The sequence below is a fragment of the Pteropus alecto genome, unplaced genomic scaffold, assembly GCF_000325575.1.
Source record: "Pteropus alecto unplaced genomic scaffold, ASM32557v1 scaffold78, whole genome shotgun sequence".
NCBI classification, from domain to species: Eukaryota; Metazoa; Chordata; class Mammalia; order Chiroptera; family Pteropodidae; genus Pteropus; species Pteropus alecto.
In genome coordinates this window covers 14,352,885-14,362,768 of record NW_006443124.1, presented here as the reverse complement: position 1 = coordinate 14,362,768, position 9,884 = coordinate 14,352,885, and the positions used below count along the sequence as shown (strand labels likewise).

Here is a 9,884-nt window from a genome sequence, read left to right as displayed (position 1 = left end):
ATCCACAGCCAAACCATTCCGACATAAATTAATTTTATTCTATGTAGTCTTCTGTCCATAATTTTTTCTTTCAGTGTTTGAGAACCTACTATGCACCCAGTGATTCTCATTTATCACTACATCATCATATAACTAACTGCTAGGTATGACCTGGGGCTTATTTTCCCTTTGACTTTGGCTTTATTCTGTGCCTTTTAGGGATTCGTTTCTGAGTGCCAGAGGAAGCAGATCAATGGTTCTTGACCCTGGCTACACATCAGAATCACCGAGAAGTTTTATAAAATAATACAGCCCTACCCCAACCCAATCCACAGGCCTGAAGATTCTTTGGATTCAGTACTTCTCGGGCAAGGCCCTTGGTATCTCAATTTTTAAAGCTCCATGGGTGATTCTGATGAACAATCATGGTTAGAAACAAATGCATTATATAACTAGTTAGTATTTGATTTTAACTACAGCTCTGAGTACTTCTGAGAGGAGCAGGGATAAAAGAGATCTCAAGAGGCATGAAACTAACATAGCAAGGAGCAACTGACTACAATTCCAAGGTTGTCTAATTTACACAAGAAGGAAGCATTTACAGTAAGTACTCATCAACCTTCTTCAACGGGTTCTGCAACTTAAAGCGAAACAACATACAATAAAACCAATTTTACCAAAGGTTACCAAAGGCTAATTGATATAAATAAGAGTTAAGTTCCTAGGCATCTCATCAACGTTTTACAAAACATTAATCAAGTACCTGCTGTATTAGATGCCCAGTACCAGAAACTGCTAAGAACATTCATTTTGTTTCTCTTCTAAAATGCATAGTGAAAATGAGGCAGGTACTAATTATTATCTCTTTGTTGTATTGGTACAGAATGTGAGGCTCAGAAATGGGAAGTGAGCTGGCCAAATGACAACCATATCTTTGCTCTGTTCAATCACCTGTGCCCTTTCCACTAGGTCACACAATATAGAAAGTAAAAAACATCAGTCAGTTTCAGTTTCAGCCTTTTGTATCAGTAACTGCACTTGACACATTACTAACCTCTTTCATTCACTAAAACTCTCACTGAGCAAATATTCGTCACAACATCTTTACACTATAATGCAACTAACAGAAGATGCCCCTGGTCTCTTCAAAACAGACACATCATACACACCTGTGCTCCTTATTATCCTTCCTTAAACCTACATCAAAACCAATCAGTATTGGTAAAAGGCAAGTCACCAATTGGTAATACTAAACTTGAGCCTAGAGTTAGCTTATGTTTAGAACAAAGACATAGCCTTCAGAAAGCATAAAAAAACAATTTGTATACAGCCTTCTGCAATTAAAAAAAGAACAATTTTTACTGGTATTAACTTAAACTTTACATGCATCTTTAAAAAACAAAACGAGGGGTGGCTCCATAGTGTAGTGGTTAGCACATCTGCTAACCACTATACGCAGAAGGTCCTGGGTTCGCACCCCAGTGGAGACACAGACCATATCCCGGGTGCACCAGGCCCCCTGAGTGCCCCAGGTGCACGCTGCGAGCATGTGGGAGGAGACGACCCACCTTCAGAGATCCAGTTCTTAAGAGGAAACAGCAACATCCATGTCAGGGGTGGAAGTGGGTGGGGAGAATTAAAGAGGGCGAAAAGAAAAAAGTTTTTTTAAAAAAAATGATGCTCTCTGATACGCCTAAGTGATTTTCTCGAGAAAACGAAAAGACTAGAACATTAGGCCTTCTATTCCGGTGCCTCTTCCCTAAAGCCATGCTGTCTTTCCAGTCTTAGTATCATACATCCGTATCCCTCTAGTACCATAGAAAGGTCCAGGACCCAAGAATTTTAGCACAGGCTGTAGTGCTCTACAAAACTAGGTATGAATAGATCCTGACTATAAATTTTTCAGACAAGTTCCTTAACTTCTTTGAACCTCAATGAACCTCAAGTCCTTCATTTTCGAGATGGAAATAATATAATTAGAAATAAATGTCTACAGAGGATCTGGCACAATTCCAGCACAAAATAGGCACTCAATAAATGACTAGCATATGTTACTTTTGCAATTCACCCATAGCCTATGAGTTAAATAACTGATAACTTTAAGTCAAAGATAAGCCTGTGGTCATCCAGACAGTTACGACACTTCAGGGTCTCTGTGACTCATCTCTGCCAGGTCTCTGAAGTCCCTCCATAGTTACTCCAAATCGCTTACTGCCTCAGCAGGGAGAATACGAGAAGATAACTCACAAGGACAAGAGAGTTTTTTGTACTTTTTTTTTGATGTAGTCTTTTCATGAAGCTAAACTATAATAAACTAGCAAAATAATACTTTCATTTACTCAAAGACTACTTACTGACGAAGAACAGGCTACACTAGGCCCTGGGGCTACAGAAATGATTAAAACATAATTTCTCCATCAAAAAACTAAGTCTAGCTCAAGGGCTGAATCGTTCTCCAACTTTATAATAATTTAACAGCCTTAATTCTAGTGGGATGCTCAACATTCCAATAAACAGGATAGTCCAGGTCCTATGAAGGCTCTACAACAGTGCTCATTCCCTAGACCCAAACAATGTACACTCTTGTGCATTAATTTCCTTTGAGTTCACCTATAAAATGGATGTAATACTCACTTATTAGCTCCTCATTAAATCTTGTCAGAAGTACTATAAGTATTCAAATATACAGGTTGTAGGACTTGACTCAAAATGCCAGTCACATTTCCAGGATCAGAACAAAGCTTTCTAAATAAATTAAAACTATTTCCAAAGCAACCCAAACTTAAGTAAATTAATCTGTTTACCCTTGATTACTAATATAGCTTTTAACTACAGTAGAAATTAACTTCTCAAATCACCTGAAGATATTAAAAAATCACAATTACTCATCCTTCCTCATAATTACTCACTAAAAAGCATTAGTTTTAAAAGCATATTTAGGTATAACAACACTGTGTCTGAATATTTAAATAACTAAAAAAAAAGTTTCCTTCCAAGAAAAGCACTAGAAAAATGATGGGACATTTTCACATATACTTTGAAATTAGTTTTTCAATACATTTAAAAATACGTATCTCACTCTCGGCATTATACTTATTTACTTATTTTCTGATTTCTATTATTGACGTTATAATGAAACAAGGTTGAACGAAGACCTGCTGCTGCATTTTACATTTATTGGTTTAGTTGATCTCTCCCTCCTCGGTTCTCAAAATCCTTCTATTGAAATTCCCTCCCAGAGTAGCTTCAATTGTGTCCTCAAAGATAGTGTTCTGGAGAGTCCCCTGGGGCTGCCCAAGAGATTGAGAAGAAAACCTGCCTGCTCTCCACGCCAAAGCAAAGCAGCTCCATCCTTTTCCTGTTTTAAACTGTTCTATATGAAATTTCATTTTAAGCTAAAAAGTGAAAAAAACAAACCAAGTCCAAATTCTTAGACTGGACAAATGAAACTCTGCCTGACTTGATCTCTATTTATCCATTCAAATTCAGGGTCCACCATCCCCTGCATCACAGGATTGATACTTTGCAGTTACACCAAAATCTTAGTGTTACACCTCTGAGCCCTTGATTCTGTTTTTCCATCTATCAAAGGCATGCCTTTTTCCTCTTGGCTCTGGCTCTAAGAAGCTTCTCCTTGGGCCAGGCATATGTTTTCTTTGGGTCCACTTTATCCCTACTTAGGGCTCTGCATTGCTCTGTGCACACCTCTTATTACTTTACACATTACACTGATACTAACTCCAGATTCTAAGTCTCAAGGACAGAGACAGTATCTTATTTTTTATTCATTTTTTGTCTTACTCATTTTTAAAACTCCAACACTTACTAAGTACTCAAAAGTCTGCTCAAATACTATCATCAACAAAACTTAAGACAATGCAGGTGTTCAATAAGTATTTGTTAAAAGAAAAAAAATTCATCCTGACGTGCTCAATTACAGAATGAGGTATGCACAGAGTTAATGGCTGTGGCACTCTTTGTAACAGCAAAAGATAGGAAACTAACATCTATCACTAAGGGCCAAAATTACGGTACATGCACACAATAATCACTTTGCAGCCATAAAAATGAATGAAGCAGTTCTTTATGTACAGATATAGAATGATCTATCAGATATAATAGGTGGAAAAAAGCAAGGGTGCAGAAAGTGGTATAGTGTGCTACCACAGCAAAAAACAAAAAACCTAGACTAGATTATATACATTTGTCTACATATGCATAAAATATCTAAAAGAACAACACACAAGATACTGATAACTGACTGCCAGGTAAGAAGACCAGGTCATTTAAAAACTTTTCACTATAAATACTTTTAAATTTAAAGCATATAAATGTTACGAATTTAATAAACGACGCCATTTTCAAGCAGGAAACAAAAAAGAATGGTTCTAAAATCTTAAAGTAAATATTTCTTTAAAAGGCATTTTGAGAGAGTCTAGAAAGAAAAATCTGGTATAAAGAGTTTCTTCTCACTCATACTGATGTGAACACAATCAAATACTGAATTTTAAATACAAGAAACCTGAATAGTAAACCTTCAGGATGCCTAAGATTCAATCATAAACTCACAGCCTTTGCAAAGTTACCAAAACTACTCTAGCTCCCTCTGGCCTTTACTCTAGCTGGTCTCTGTGCCTAAAATGCTCTTTTAATTTTCTCACCCTCACCCTCCCAGCCTCTTTTATGCCCAAATTAACTTATACTCAATCCTTGGATCCCAGTCTCCATGTCACTTTCCTAGGGAAGCCCCCTGGAACCCTCAACTAGATCAGGTCTCCCTAGGATGCATGCTCAAAATTCCTTTATACTTTCTCTCTTTCTGGTCCTCAGTTTAATTGCAATTATTTAACTATGGTGAAATTACTTGTTTAATATTTGTCTATCCCACACACCCCCTCCCCCAACTGAAAGATACATGGGGGCAGACCTCTGTGCTTTGCTAATGCTGTATTTCCAGCTCTTACAACAGCGCCTGGCATTGTTAATGCTCAATATTTATTGAAGAATGAATGAGTGAATGACCAAACAAAAAAATCAACTACTGTAAATGTGTAAGTTTTTATCTTCAACTTCAATCCTTAGAACACAAGCCAACTTTAAATACATGTAGGTGGGAAAACAACATGCAATGATGCAAAGATAAAACTTGAATACACAAATCTGCAAAGCATCTGTTAAAGTCACACATCTAATACCACAGCCAATGGGCACTTTGTCCTCCAGTTGCCAAGTCTACTAAAATGTTCCAGAAATTTAACTAGTCTCCCTCAATGGTGTAAGATTTGATTTCCACACAAAGGCAAAGATGACACAAGTACAAAAACAGCAGCTGAGAAAAGAAAGCTATGTGTGCTAAGAGGCTCCTGATACAAATATGCAGGGACCAAGAAAAAAAGAACAAAAAAAGAACAAAAAAACCCCAAACATTAACAAGAAAAAGAAAGTAAAAAACACAAATAACGCCCCCCCCCAATAAAGATATAAAAGGAGTAGAAAAAACAGTGTAATCCATAGTTTATCTACATTTCTTAGATTCTCAAAACTAAACCTGTTGGATTTATAGAAATTCTGCATCCAAAGTTTCTGGTGAACAAATTGGATCAAATATTGGCTTGATGAATATGAAGAGCCAAAAGGTCTTCTATCTACTAAGTCGTTTAAGTATACTAAGCTGATCAGTAACATGTATAATTTGAATACCCAATGTTTGGGGGCCAATATTTAAATTTTTAAAGAAAAATCACCATATTTTAAAATCTGAGAAAAAGCTTAATCTCAGGGTAGGAGGAAAAACAAATGTTTCTGAGAACCTTCTAACTATGTGCCAAGCCCTTTCATATATAATACAAGAGAATCACAAAAATTCCAGGTGAGTATGACCTCCATTTACTATTGAGAAAACCAAAACAAAGCTCTCAATGAGACACCATTAATTGGTGAGCTCAATTCTGACTGACTCCCAAAGTCTGGGTATCTAACATCTTGCTCTCTCCAAAAAGTTGGACGTGGGCTCTGAACTACCTTCTGGAGTTAAAGAATTCTGAGGTCACCACTAGAAGCTTTTTTGCAAAATTTAAACAAAAAAAAAGAAAAAAGTTGTCAAAAGCTCTTCCAGCATGATGTATATCTTACAAAAATGAGCCCTTTTAGATTTTCAATGTACTAATCAGGAAAAGTTATAACAAAAGCCAATTTAAAACATTTTGGTTAAATGCAGACAGTATATTGGATATATAATTGTAAAAACTAGTAAGATAATCTAAATTTAGTTCTTAATCCCTCAATTTCAAAACACTGAGTATAAAATAACGAAAATGAAGAAAAGGTAGAATTTTTTCATCTGAATACTCACATCACAAACAAGTTTTGCTATAAAATACAAATAGGATATCACTTGCTGTTCTGGAGATTAATTTTTTAGAACTTTACCCTGAACGTTATTCAAAGTATTCTTTTTCTGTGTGGCTTAAATCATATACCACATGTTATAGTCAAAGGTTTAACATCATTTCCCTTCTAAAAATAACCCCTAAACAAGACTTTCAAAATACTATTATTGCTTTCTGTAATTTATAAATGAATTCAAACTATCTTTCTACTCACCACAGGAATTAACCCTAATCTTTTATGACCACATCTGTGAAAATATAGGCCAAAAACAAAATCAGTGAGATAATGTATATTAAAAGGCAGATAACAATTTTGGGTAACAGTACCTTGAGTGTATAATAATTTTCTCCAACTGATTCAGTCTCAAGCAAGTCCCAACCTATTTTCTTTTTACATCTCAAAAATACAAATCTAACTTTCTTGTCTGCAGAAGGATCAAGATGAGAAATGACTTAGATATTTATCTCACAGAATATTCATTCGTTCTTCCTGCAAATATTTATTGTTTAACCTACTTACCAGAAACTGTAAGTGGCCTCAACGATGCAAAATAAAGACAACAAAATCCCAAGCTTGAAGTTTTAAGTTTACTAAGGTATACAGCACACAGAAGTAAGCAAAACGTATTATGGAAAATGCTATAACAAATAATGGGAAAACAGAAGAACTTTTTACCCTCTTTTCTGAAAACCAAGAAGACGTGCTAACCAAAATGGAAATATTAGACTACCTAATGAACAGCCTTCCTATTAACCTGTATATGTAGTTAATTTAACTACAAATTACTGCTTCCATTCATTAAAACTTAAAATATTAGATATGCTGATGAAAAAATAATATTTTGACATACATATCAGAACCTGTAAAAATAAGTATTGTCCTTATGAGACCATTTAAAAACTCTTGGGATTACATACAGAGGAGGTTGATAAGCTTTTTCTGTTAAGGACCAGATAGCGAATATTTTAGATTCTGTAAGACATACAGTCTTTTTCCCAAATATTCAGCACTCCCATCATAACACAAAAGTAGCCCACAATTGTAAAAGAGCCATGTTACAAAAGAACTATAGTATATCCATACACTGGAAGATTATTCCACTATGAAAGGAAACAAAGTTCTGATACACCCTACAACATGGATAAATCTTAAAAAGTATTATGATAAGTGAAATAAATAAGCCAGGCACAAAGAGACAAATGTTGTATAATTCCATTTATATGAGTAACCTAGAAAAGGCAAATTCATTGAGAGATCTCTATAATTGAATACAGGGGCTGGAAGGAGGAAGCAATAGGGAGTTATTGTTTAATGGGTACAGAGTTTATGGTGAGGACCATGAAAAAGTTTTCAATATAGATAGCAGTAAGGTTATGCAACACTGTAGATGTAATTAATGCCACTGAATTATACACTTACATATAAATAAGTGATATTATGTATACTTATAAAAAAAAGGTATCCATCAAAACAAAATCTATGTAAAACATTATAATAGAACACAAGAAAAGAACATATGATCATCTCAATAGATGTAGAAAATGCATTTATCAAAATCCAACACCCTTTCATGATAAAAACACTCAACAAACTAGAAGGGAACTTCCTTAACATAGTAAACGATATTTATGAAAAATCTACGGCTAATATCATATTCAGTAGTAAAAGACTGAAAGCCTTCCCCTTAAGATCAGATACAAGAACAAAATACTTTTACAACTACTATTCGACATTGTACTGCAAGTTCTGGACAGAGCAATAGGGCAAGAAAAAGAAAAGGCATCCAAATTATAAAGGCAAAAGTAAAACTATCTTTACTTGCAGATGAAAAAATTCTACATACAGAAAATCCCTTAGAATTTTCTCTCACATACATACACTAATAAATCTAATTCAGCAAAATTGCAGAGTACGAGATCAACACTCAAATATCACTGTGTCTATACAAGAGCAATAAAAAATCCAAAGAGAAAATGGAAAAAATTCAACTTTTCAAAAGCATCCAAAAAAAAATAATGATGAAGGACTTGTACACTGAAAACTACAAAAAACATGCTGAAAGAAATGAAAGCTCTAAATGAATTAAAAGACATCTGATGTTTACTGATTTGAATTCTTAACATAACAACATTCCTCAAAGTGATCTACAGATTTAATACTCCTATATAAAAATTCCAAGTCTTTCTGGAGAAATGAAAAAGCCAAATCTCAAAGTCATACGGAACTGCAAGTAGACAGAACAGCCAAAACTATATTAAAAAAGAAAATAAAAATAAGAGAACTTGTACATTCTGAATTCAAAAGTTACTACCAAGCTACAGTAATCCAGTGTGATTATTAGCAAAAGAAGAGAAATATAAATAGAATAAAACTGAGAGTCCAGAAATAAATGTTCACAAATATGTTCAATATTTTTGACAATGCCACCAACACTATCCAATGGAAAAGGAATATTCTCTTCAACAAATGGTACTGAGACAACTGGATTACTACATGCAACAATAAGGTCAGACTCCTTCCTCATTCCATATACAAAAATTAACATGAAGTATATCAATGGCCTAAATATAAGAAATAAAACTATAAAACTCTTGGAAGAAAACATAGAGATAAGTCCTCATGACCTCAGATATGGCATAGAATTCTTAAATTTGATACCAAAAGGACAAACAACAACAAAACACAGATAAATAAGACTTCATCAAAATTAAAACTTTTGTGAATCAAATAACATTATCCAGAATGTAAAAAGACACTCATCAAATGGGAGAAAATAACTGCAAATCATATAATGGTAAGGGCTTAATTTCCATAATATATAAAAAACTCTCACAACTTGACAACAAAAAAGCAAACCCAATTTTAATAGGACAAAGTACATGAATAGACATTTCTCCAAAGTACATATACAAATGGTCAACAAGCACATGAAAAGATATTCAGCATTACTGGTCACTGAGGAAATACAAATCAATACCACAACACGATAGTTCTTCACACCCATTAGGACAACCTTAATTTAAAAAAATGGAAAATAAAGCACTGACAAAGCTATGGAAAAGAACTCTAGAACATTGCTGGTGGAGACATAAAATGGTGCAGCCACTGAGGAAAACAGCTTGGCGAATTGTCAAAGTTAAACTACCATAATCCAGAAATTCCAATCAGGGGTATGTACTGAACAGAAATGAAAACATATGTCCACAAAGAGACTTATACACACATTTATAGTTAGCATTATTCCTAACAGCCAAGAAGTGGAAAAACGACAAATGTTCATTATTGGATGAATAGAACCAAAAATCATGGTATATAAACACAGTGAAAGATTATCCAGCCATAAAAAAGAACAAAGTTCTGATAAATGCTACATATGGATGAACTTTGAAAACAAGCTAAGTGAAAGCAGCATGGCACAAAAGGTCACATATTGATTTCATTTATATGAAATATCTAAAATAGGCCAATACACAGAGACAGAAAGTAAACTGATGACTGCTGGGGCTCAGGTGAGA

The 9,884-nt window shown here is 34.5% G+C and overlaps 1 protein-coding gene and 1 non-coding gene across 6 annotated transcripts in view; one reads left to right on the top strand and one right to left on the bottom strand.

Moving 5' to 3' along the window:
* The window catches only part of NSD1 (nuclear receptor binding SET domain protein 1), a 134,729-nt gene that overhangs the window by 101,783 nt on the left and 23,062 nt on the right, over positions 1–9,884 (bottom strand). The gene's annotated exons all lie outside the window — the stretch shown is intronic.
* On the top strand, positions 1,392–1,469 carry TRNAG-ACC. The gene is given in 2 exon segments: positions 1,392–1,428; positions 1,434–1,469. It is a non-coding gene; the product is annotated as a tRNA-Gly (tRNA).